This window comes from Neovison vison, chromosome 2 (genome assembly GCF_020171115.1).
Source record: "Neovison vison isolate M4711 chromosome 2, ASM_NN_V1, whole genome shotgun sequence".
NCBI classification, from domain to species: domain Eukaryota; kingdom Metazoa; phylum Chordata; class Mammalia; order Carnivora; family Mustelidae; genus Neogale; species Neogale vison.
The window spans coordinates 41792877-41804888 of record NC_058092.1 but is presented as its reverse complement, the minus strand read 5'-3'; the positions used below and the strand labels follow the sequence as shown (position 1 = coordinate 41804888).

At 40.4% G+C, this 12012-nt stretch overlaps 1 pseudogene; it reads left to right on the top strand.

The window, feature by feature from the left end:
- The first annotated feature begins 8316 nt into the window (after positions 1-8316).
- On the top strand, positions 8317-8394 carry LOC122901403 (annotated as a pseudogene).
- Positions 8395-12012: the final 3618 nt, after the last annotated feature.

The following is a 12012-nucleotide window of genomic DNA, read 5'->3' as shown; positions in this document are numbered from 1 at the left end:
GAGGGAACATAAGCAGGCCTCCCACTAAGCAGAGAGCCTCATGCTCAATTCCAGCTCCCTGATCTCATGACCTGAGCCAAAGGTGAAAGCCTAATGACAGGGCCACCCAGGCACACCATTATCCTTTAGCATTCTTACAATACCCTGCCTCTTTATATGCTACCAGTTTTCTGCCAGGACCCTGACTGGTACAATAATGTTTAGGGATATGCAGACAGTATGGAAAAACCTATAAAGAAAAGTGAAGGGGGGGCGCCTGGGTGGCTCAGTGGGTTAAGCCGCTGCCTTCGGCTCGGGTCATGATCTCAGGATCCTGGGATGGAGCCCCGCATCGGGCTCTCTGCTCAGCAGGGAGCCTGCTTCCTCCTCTCTCTCTCTCTCTGCCTGCCTCTCTGCCTACTTGTGATCTCTCTCTGTCAAATAAATAAATAAAATCTTAAAAAAAATAAAAATAAAAAAAAAAAAAAAAAAGAAAAGTGAAGGGGCACCTGCGTGGCTCAGTCGGTTAAGCGTTCGGCTCAGGTCATGCATCCTGTGTACTGCTCTTTGCTCAGTGGGAAACCTGCTTCTCCCTGTCCCTCTGCCACTCCCCCTGCTTTGTGCTCTCTCACTCTTGTTCTCATTCTCTCTCTCTCCTTTTTTTTTTTTTTTTTTAGATTTGACAGAGAGAGACAGCAAGAGAGGGAACACAAGCAGGGGGAGTGGGAGAGAGAGAAAGAGAAGGAGGCCTCCTGTCAAGCAGGGAGCACAACCCAGGGCTCCATCTCAGGACCCTGGGATCATGATCGGAGCAGAAGGCAGGCACCTAACGAATGAGCCACCCAGGCGCTCCTCTTTCTCTCTCTCTCTTTTAAAGATTTATTCATTTATTTATTTATTTGACACAGAGAGAGAGAGAGCACAAGCAGGGGGCGTGGCAGGGAGAGGGAGGAGATGCAGGCTCCCCACAGAGCAGGGAGTCCAATATGGGGGTCAATCTCAGCATGTTGGGATCATGACCTAAGCCGAAGGCAGTCGCTTAACCAACTGGGCCACCCAGGCGCCCCTTGCTCTCTCTCAAATAAATAAATAAATAAATTCTTAAAAAAAAAAAAAAGAAGAGTAAAGAAAAGAAATTGTTAACACAAAAATCCAGGATGGTAATTACTTGTATGTGTGTAAACATGATGTAAAAAAGCCAGATGGGGACTCATTATGTACTGGAAGTATTCTATTTCTTAAGCTGGGCTGTTCGTAGATGTATTTGCTTTATGATTATTCTTTAATATGGTCCCATATGTTGTGTATAACCTTTTGTATGTACATATTCCAACAAAGATAAAATATAATAAACTCCCACTAGAGTGAAAAGTTGGGAGGGTAGATTCTTGTCTTGTTCCTTTGCTAGAATGGTATCGATACATTAACTATTAAATAAATATATGTTGAATACTGACCTAATGGATATCTAACTTTGGTGGAGAACCTCCTTATCCATGATACAGAGTCAAGAAATCTTCTCTCAGTCTTTTTAAAAAAAGAGTTATTTATTTATTTGAGAGAGAGAGAGAGAGTATGCACTCAAGTGCACGTGGAGGGTGGGAGAGGAAGAGAGAGAATCTTTTTTTTTTTAATGCAGTAAATAATTTATTTCCTATTCAATGCTGCTTACGATTATGCTGGAGAAAACCATGTGACATCGTGTCTCATTACATTTTCACTAGGAAGACAAAATTAACATAGTCATTCTAAACAAAATAAGGCTATAAAAGATACATTATAATCTGATCCCAAAATGAATAGCTCAGACAATAAATAACATCAATGTCTAGAAAAAAAAGAGATAAAGATGGGACATGCAACACATGTTTTTCTCAGTGCTTGGATTTCCCTTATTCTCCCTGTTCCTTGCACCTGGCTAATATCAGGTTTCTATACAATTAGAACCTCTAAAAGGCTGTTTCTGAAATATGATCTCTCTCATCTCTACAACAATGCATTTATACAACTGAGGAAGAGAGAGAATCTTATGTAGACTCCCCACTGAGAGGGGACCCCAACGTGGGGCTCAATCTCATCACCCTGAGATCATGACCTGAGCCAAAATCAAGAGTCAGACTCTTAACCAACTGAGCCACCCAGGCACCCCTAACATGTTGTTGTTGTTGTTGTTGTTGTTGTTTTTAAACTCAAAATCCCATTGTACAAGCCAGGAGCTTCCTTTATTCTGTCTCCTTGCTACAAGCACCACAGACTTTGTCTCCTTTTCCCTCTTTCTCTTCCCTCTTCCTGATGGTTACCACCACACACACTCTCCACCTCATCCCTCTCTCAATCCAGCTACAGAATTAGATACACTCTCTCTTCATCTTTCTTCTTCCTTATACCACAAACTCAAAGAGTCATTTTTTAAAAAGCATTTTATTACCAACAATTTTAGGGAAATACAAAAGGAATAAAAAAAAGAAAGATGTATTTGCAAAGGTCTTGGTTGCCAGTGTGGTTTGACTTCCCTGTAAGAAATCAGGTTAGATTTTAGTCCTTCCCTTTTAACTATTCTTCTTTTGGGTTTGGTCATTACCACTTCTTACTCTGGGTTGGTCATTGAAGAAACAAGCTTGACAGACCTCCAGGGAGGGTCATTGCCCATTCCAGGAATAATTTTCATTTGTACAAGTTTCTTCAACATCTGTCTAGATAGTGATGGTGAATAGTGGGATAGTTAAGAACAGGCTGATCAGGATAAGAAAAACAAAACAATAAGTATTTTATTTTTTTTAATGATTTGGTTTTTAAGTAATCTGTACACCCAAAGCTGGGCTCAAACTCACAACCCTGAGAACAGGAGTTGCATGCTCTACTGACCAAGCCAGCCAGGCATCCCAGAACAAGAAGTATTTTCCAAACTGTTTCCCACAAAATACTGGTCTTGTAAGACTCTGTGTTGCCCCTATTTTCTGAAAAAGAGGTTGTTTCTATGGTCAGGCAATTTTGGGAAATACTACATACTATTTTGTCCTCTTGGAGAATCAGAATATATGTTAGCAAATTAAAGACCCTGAGAATTAGCTCTAATTTATTCAACCCATGTTTCTCAAGTTTATTGACCATGGAACCACTTTTCTGGATGTCTATCAATATTCTGCTGAAGTTCTGTTGAACACCCTTTGGGGAAGATCTGCTCTCATTAGAAAGTAGAATAAGTTGGTGGGAATGCAAGTTGGTGCAGCCACTTTGGAAAACAGTGTGAAGATTCCCTAAGAAATTAAAAATAGAGCTTCCCTATGACCCTGTATTACACTACTGGGTATTTACCCCAAAGATACAGATGTAGTGAAAAGAAGGGCCATCTGTACCCCAATGTTCATAGCAGCAATGGCCACAGTCGCCAAACTGTGGAAAGAACCAAGATGCCCTTCAACGGATGAATGGATAAAGAAGATATGGTCCATATATACAATGGAGTATTATGCCTCCATCAGAAAGGCTGAATACCCAACTTTTGTAGCAACATGGACGGGACTGGAAGAGATTATGCTGAATGAAATAAGTCAAGCAGAGAGAGTCAATTATCATATGGTTTCACTTACTTGTGGAGCATAAGCAATAACATGGAGGGCATTGGGAGATGGAGAGGAGAAATGAGTTGGGGGAAATTGGAGGGGGAGACAAACCATGAAAGACTGTAGACTCTGAGAAATAAGACTCTGAGGGGAGGAGGGTTGGGGGTTGCATGATCCTGGTGATGGGTATTATGGAGGGCACATATTGCATGGAGCACTGGGTGTGGTGCATAAACATCAAATTCTGGAACACTGAAAAGAAATAAAATAAAATGAAAATAAAATGCAGGGAAAAAAAGAAGAAAGTAGAACAAGGTCTCCTTTAGTCCACTAGGGCTGTTATAACAAACTATGGCAAACTGGGAAATTTATTTTCTTATTTTCTGGAGGCTCTAGGTTCAAGATCAAGTGTGAGCACATTTAGTTTTCCCTAAGGCCTCTCTCTGTGGCTTGCAGATGGCCAACTTCTCATTGTGTCCCCACACGGCCTTTTCTTAGGTGTGCCCCTTGATGTCTATCTTTCCTTACAAAGACTAAGGGAGTCATTAGGACTCCACCCTTATGACCCCATTTAACCTTAAATGCCTCCTTAAATGTCCTATGTCTAAATACAGTGATTTTTGGCTTTAACATGTGAATTTTGGGTGGACACAATTTTGGTGGACACAATACTAATAGGGCCATACCTTTATGCCTTCTCTTTCATCTCGCATTTAAACAATTCATCACACAAGTAAATCATACTCCCTGGGCCTTCATGTTTATCCCATGAAGTAACAAAATCAAGAACTTGGGTGGCTCAGTGGGTTAAGCCGCTGCCTTCGGCTCGGGTCGTGATCTCAGGGTCCTGGGATCGAGTCCCGCATCGGGCTCTCTGCTCAGCAGGGGCCTGCTTCCCTTCCCCTCTCTCTGCCTGCCTCTCTGCCTACTGTGATCTCTTTCTGTCAAATAAATAAATAAAATCTTTAAAAAAAAAAAAAAGAACTTGAATTAGCAAGCCATGATTTAATTATATACCTATTGACCTACGTGGCGCAAATTACTTTGCTAGGTATGGCAGAGGGATACAAAGATGCTGGTGATAAAGGCCAGATCTGACTTTCAGAACTAGGACCTTCATCAAGACTATCCCTAAAATAGATTATTCTGTCTACCACCATACTTTTCCTATTCTTTAACAGAAACTCTGAGTCAAAAAACTTAGATTATTGTATTAGTTTTTCGTCTAAATATCACATAGGATCCTTAGTTTCATGGAGACTAGATGCTAAAAACATGATACAACTTTGGAATAAGTTATAAGTTTTGTGAGCTCAATCTTCTTGGTTTACTAATATAAGATGGAAAATAAACTTGGAAAGACCTTATTTTCCACAGGAATCATTCCATTTAATCTTAAAGCAACACTTGAAGGAAGCACAGATGGACAAGCAAGGAATAAAGGAGGTTATTTTTCTCAGAATGGGAAGAAGGGAGAGGTACAGGTAAGCTAACCAAAGAGGGCTTCTGAGAAGGTGCAGGTAATGCGGCCAGAATCAGGAGTAGTTTGAGCCAAATCCTGGTGAATGGGAAACATTTGAATAGAAAAGGCTGAAAAGAAAGCATTTCAGGGACGCCTGGGTGGCTCAGTTGGTTGAGCAGCTGCCTTCGGCTCGGGTCATGATCCCAGCATCCTCGGATCGAGTCCCACATCGGGCTCCTTGCTCTGCGGGGAGCCTGCTTCTCCCTCTGCCTCTGCCTGCCATTCTGTCTGCCTGTGCTCGTTCTCTCCCTCTCTCTCTGATAAATAAATAAAATTAAAAAAAAAAAAAAAAAAGAAAGCATTTCAGGGGCACCTGGGTGGCTCAGTCGGTTAAGTGTCTGATTTCTTGATTGCAGCTCAGGTCATGATCCTAGGGTGGTGAGATCCATGATGGGAGTGGAGCCTGCTTAAGATTCTTTCTCTGCCCCTTCCCCACCTCACTCCCTCATGCTCTCTCTGTCTCCCTCAAAAGTATTTCAGGCTGAGGAACTAGCCAAAGTAAGGGGGTGGAAATAAGCATGTTGTTGGGGAGTGAGCATTGAGGAAACATCTGGCAAGCACAGACAAGTTTATACATTGGCTGTGCAGCAGATCATGAGAGACTGAAATTTAGGGCTAACAGGTATCAATTCTTCAGAAGCAGGAAAGCTTCAGCCCCTGGGCCAAGGACATGGTAGCAATATCAAGCCAATTTCAGTGATCAAGTTGATCTGCGAAGGGCCCAATGCAGTGTTCCTCAAAAATGTGGGCCTAGGAATCTGGATTTCTGACATTTAAACTATCTCCCTAGTTATTTTTTTAAGTTCTCTAAAGTTTGGGACTTATACATTTGCCTGGTGTTGAGAAGGCCAGACTCAGAATAATGCCCTGAGTACTAGGCTTCACATACTGAGTTAAAAAAGAAAGGGTGTGGCTCCAAAGCATCTCTCTACCCTCAGCACTATGTGGATAACGTTTGTTAAACCCTTACTATGATCCAGCCAGTATTTTCAGCCCTCACAATTCTTATGTGTCTGTGAGATACGTTCTATTATCCTCATGACACCTGGGGAAAATTGAGGCACGTTGAAGCTGTGTAACTTGCTCAATATCTCACGGCCTTAGAGCCTAGATTTGAATCCAACTAATCTGACTCCACCATCTCCACTGTGCTAAGCTGCCAGTTCCCTGTAACTGCTAGATGTTAGTTTCTTCATTTAACAAATATTTACTAAGCACCTAGCGTGTCCCAGGCTTTATGAATAAATAAGAAAATTAATCAATAAAGTAGCAGAGTTATTTTCTCATCTTCATGACAGCAGGAAAAGCAAATTGAGATAAAACTCAGGAAATAATTTCCTATGAGTGTTGAGTTATTTGTCCATTCAGTAAGTATTACTGAGCACTTACTGTGTGCTACAAATTATGGTAGTTTAAAGCTTAAGGATATCAATCAGGATTCTAGGACTCTGACCCTGACTAATGGAGCTTCACAGGGGAGAGACATATATACCGCTAAATCTAACAGCAGACAGAGTTAAAGACGTGCTATAAAGAAGTCATTGATGACCAAAGTACTGTGGACATCCAAAAGAAAGAAATGCCCAACTTTTGTGTTGTGAATAGCAGGATTTCCTTCTCTTTTATGGTTGAATACTGTCCAATTGTGTGTGTGTGTGTGTGTGTGTGTGTGCGCGCGCGCGTGCCACATTTTCTTTATTCCTTTCTCCATCAGTGGGCACTTTAATGTTTCCATGTCTTAGCTTTTGTAAATACTGTTGCAGGGAATGTAGGGTGCAAATATCTTTTCAAGTTAGTGTTCGTTTTCTTCAGATCAATATCCAGAAGGGGAGTTGCTGGATCATCTCTTCTGTTGTTTTCCACAGTGGCTACACCAATTTACACCAACAGTGCACAAGGGTTCCCTTTTCTCCACATCCTCACCAACCCTTCTTATTTCATATTTTTTGTTTATAATAGCCATTCTAATAGGTGTGAAGGGATATCTCATTGTAGTTTTGATTTGTATTTCCTGGATGATTAGTGATTTGAGCATCTTTCCAAATACCTGTTGGTTATGTGCATGTCTTCTTTGGAAAAATGTCTATTCAGACCTTCAAAACATGTACCCATTTTTCTTTCTTTCTTTATTTTTTTTAGAGATTTTATTAGCGATATTAGAGAGAGAGAGAGAGAGAGCATGCACATGCAGGTGCACAAGTGGGGGGAGGGGCAAAGGGAGAGGGAGAAGCAGAGCAGGAGCCTGATGCAGGGCTTGATCCCAGGACCCTAGGATCATGACCTGATCTGAAGGCAGATGCCCAACAGACTGAGCCACCCACGTGCCCCTCCTCTACCAACTTTTAAATTGAATTATTTGCTTGTTTATTTGCTTCTATTGAATTCTTGATGTTTTAGATATTAACCCATTATCAGATATATGATTTGCAAATATTTTCTCATTCCGTGGGTTGCCTTTTCATTTGGTCGATGGCTTCCTTTGCTGAGCAAAAGCTTTTTAGTTTGATGTGGACCCACTTGTTTATTTTTTATTTTGTTGACTTGGTTTTTGGTGTCAAATCCAAAACATTATTGCCAAGACCAATGTCAAGAAAATTAACCCCTATATTTTCTTCTAGGAGTTTTATATTTTCAGGTCCTACATTTGAGCCTTTAATTTATTTTCAGGTTCTTGGGGCACCTGGGTGGCTCAGTGGGTTCAGCCTCTGCCTTCAGCTTGGGTCATGGTCTCAGGGTCCTGGGATTGAGTCCTGGATCAGGCTGTCTGCTCAGCAAGGAGCCTGCTTCCCCCTCTCTCTCTGGCAGCTGCTCTGCCTACTTGTGATCTCTCTCTCTCTCTGTCAAATAAATAAATAAATAAAATCTTTAAAAATATGTTTTCAGGGTTTTTTTTAATGGTGTAATATAAGGTCCAGTTTCATTCTTTCGCATGTGGTCATTTAGTTTTTCCAGCACCATTTATTGAAGAGACCATCCTTTCCTCATTGTATATTCTTGCTCTTTTATAAATTAACTGACCATGTATGTGTTGGTTTATTTCTGAACTCTTTATTCTGTTCTATTGATCTATGTGTCTTTTTTAATGTCAGTATAATACTATTTTAATTACTATGGCTGTGTAATATAGTTTGAAGTCAGAAGGTGTTATGTCTTCAGATTTGCTCTTCTTTCTCAAGATTGTTTTGGCTATTTAGGGTCTTCTCTGGTGCCAAACAAATTTTAGGATTACTTGTTCTGTTTCTATGAAAAACGAAGACTATACTTTCAGGGATCATTTCTATAGTTTGTTACTATTTCTATGAAAAATGCCTTTGGAATTTTGATAGGAATTGCCTTGCATCTATAAACTACTTTGGGTCATAGGGACATTTTAACAACATTATTTCTTCTAATCTGTGAGCACGAAATATCTTTCCATTTATTTGTGTCTTCTTCAGTTTCTTTTATCAACATATGATACTTTTTTTTTTCAGTGTACAGGTCTTTCACTTCCTTGGTTAAATTTATTCCTTGGTATCGTATTCTTTTTGTTGTGATGATAAATGGAATTGTTTTGTTGATTTCTCTTTCTGATAGCTCATTATTAGTGTTTAGTGTTTAGAAAGGCAAATTGATTTTGTTTCCTGTAGCTTTACTGAATTTGTTTTATTAGTCTCACAGTTTCTTGGTGGATTGTCCCTCTCTCTCTGCAAATGAAGACAGTTTTACTTTTTCCTTTTTGTTTTTTGTTGGTTTTTTTTTTTTTTTTAGAAAAGTACTTTTATTTATTTATTTGACAGAGAGAGGGCATGCACACAAACAGGGGTCGGGGCAGAGGCAGAAGGAGAAGCAGGCTTTCTGCCCAGCAGGGAGCCCTATGCGGGACTCAGCCTCAAGACCCCAAGATCACGGACCAAAGCCGAAAGCAGACACTTAATCCACTGAGCCACTCAGGTGGCCTACTTTTCCCTTTTTTATTTAGATGCCTTTTGTTTCTTTTTCTTGCCACTGTTCTGGCTGGGACTTCCAAGACTTTGTTTAATTCTTAAAGCCACCCCATGGAGTATTATTGGTCCCATTTTACAGATGAAGAAACTGAAACCTGGAAAGACAAAGTGCCTTATTCAAGATCACCCAGGTAGTAAGATACAAATTATAAACAAGGGTTCCTTTCATTCTTAAACCAAAGCACTTATATTTTCTTTTGCTCCCAACTAAGATTCCACATTATGCTGAGATTAGCAATAATATCTCTTAAACCCTTCCATTCTTCTCCGTTCCACTGCCATTGCTTCAACTTACAACATCAGTTCTTACCTCAACAGAGGAATACAGTGGTTACGAACATAGACTCTGGAAATAGACTATGGATTTGAATTATGGTTTAGCTCCTTACTAGTGACTTTGGGAAAACTACTTAATCTCTCTATACCTCAGATTCCTTATTTGTAAGAAGGACTACTTCATAGAGTTGCTGTGGGCATTAAATGAGTTAATGTATATACTATTTAGGAGAATGCCTGGGACATACTAATGTTGTTGTCAAACTGTTTCTTGCTTCTTTCTATGTCAGTTAGAGTCCTGGCAGGAAATAGCACACTCAGACTAGATCATTTCCATTGTGTTTAAAAAAGGATCTATTTACAAAATGTGTGAGGGTTTGGGGAACCAATAAGGGATACAAACTCCCCCTGGGCTAGCAACAGTGGGCATCATTACTAGCCAAAGTCATGAAAAAATAAGAGAGAGAATGATCACCAGAATCTGAAGAGGGCAGCTGAATGGAGGGTGCTATTTGATACGAGCTAAGAACTTTGGTGGAGGGAAGTATCCTTACAAAGTAACTCAGCAGGGAGGGAGCTGGGGGATAAGTACTCAGACCTTTCTTTCCTTCTGACCTCTGATCTCCTGAGGCTATTTCCCAATGCTGGCCCAGCCAGGAAGCCAGAGGGCAAGGGAGCCTGTAGGGAGCCTATATAGGTCAGGCTTCTGTGGCACAAAACAAGTGGAGTGGGGTGGAATGACCATCTGGAGAGACAGACAGAATATTGAGTACACCTTCCAGCTAATTTTGCCTTCATCTAGTCTCTATCTTGCAGGCAGAATGATCTTTCTAAAGCATGAATCTGATCTTGTCTTGCCCAAACTTGATGTCCTTTGGTGGCTCTGCATTGTCCTCTGATAAAGTCCATACTCAACATGAAACATAGGGCCTAATGATTTATTTCCACCTTACCTCTCCAATTTTAACTATTGCCATTCCCCTCTCAGTCTTTACTGTTAAGCCATATGTAATTACTTTCAAACCCACAAGGACACTGCTTTTTCTTCCTTGACTCTTTACAAGTTTTGGAACTCAACTTCAAATGATCTTTCCTCTTTCTTTCTTCACTGGGCTAATGCTTATTCATCCTTTAGTTATACATAGAGATAAAGGGGTTTCTTTCATCTAATTAGATTTTGGGAGAAATCTAGGCTCTGCTTCTACAGTTCGTATTTTCTTGAGCCCTAAAAGTAGTGGCCCTTTGAAGTTGGTATTTGATAGTACATTCATCTTCTAAGTGGACTTTATGATTTTATTGAGATTCTAATCCTAATTATATATAGTATGTATATAAATTTTTGAGATTATAATTATAATAGGTCATAGCCTGTAAGATCGTGCTTGAAGGTAATGAGAGTTCAGCTTTTAATGAACTTATCCAAATACAAAGCGATCCTCTGAGAACTGAAGCCAAATCTATATCCTGAGAATCCTGGGATGTTAAACTAGACTTTTAGGAGTCCTATTCTCATGAGGATTGAGTGGGCTTCTTGGGAGAAAGGGCAAGTGCCTTTTAGACCAAAGAGTGCAGTCAAAAACTGTCCTGGGGCTCCCGGGTGGCTCAGTCAGTTGAGCGTCTGACTCTTGATTCAGCTCAGGTCAGGATCTCAGAGTCATGAGATCAAGCACTATGTCGAGTTCCACATTCAGCACATTGAGATGCTCTCTCTCCCTCTGCCTCTATATCTCTCCCCCCGCATGCACTCTCGCTCTCTAAAATAAACTAATTTTCGGGACACCTGGGGGGTTCAGACAGTTGTGTCTGCCTCCTTGCTCAGCAGGGAGCTTGCTTCTCCCTCTGCCTGCTCTGCCTATTCTGCCTGATGCTCTCCATGCTTCTGATCTCTCTGACAAATAAATAAATAAATAATCTTAAAGAAAAAAAAAAAGGTTTAAAAGAAATAAATTTTCAAAAAATCTTAAAAAGCAAAACAAAACAAAAAACAACAAACCCATCTTGCCTCTTGTCTCTGGACTGAGGAAACAGAAGAAAATAAATGTATTAAAGATTTTCTCTCATAACAGTTGTACAGTCATCTCTTCTGTACCAGATACCATATTTTCTCCAAGTGGAAATAAAATTCACATTATTAAAGAATGGTTGTTAAAAGCTTCTATTTGACTGTCTCTGAAAAACAAAAAAATAAAGACAAAAAACAAAGGCTCTTATAATGGAGGAATGGGTGAGGGTGTCTTAAAGGCAGATAGGATTTATTCTGGCAAGACCCAGATAGAAAGCCCACTTTTACCCCTTAAATTCAAAATTCCAGAGTCAAGATATACATTCCTGTGTCTCTACCTCCACCTTGTGGTTAATCAAGAAATCACCCATTCCAGAATCTTCGTGAATTAGGTAAAGTAGCCATCAGGATCTTTATTAATACTTGTCAACAGTTCTTAGAAACATTGAGCCAGGCTCTGTCATAAGTGCTCGGCAAGAGTTATGACATATGGGGTGCCTGGGTGGCTCAGTGGGTTAAAGCCTCTGCCTTCGGCTCAGGTCATGATCTCAGGGTCCTGGAATCAAGCCCCACATAGGGCTCCCCGCTTCCCTTCCTCTCTCTCGGCCTGCCTCTCTGCCTACTTGTGATCTCTGTCTGTCAAATAAATAAATAAAATCTTTTAAAAAAAGAATTATGACATGT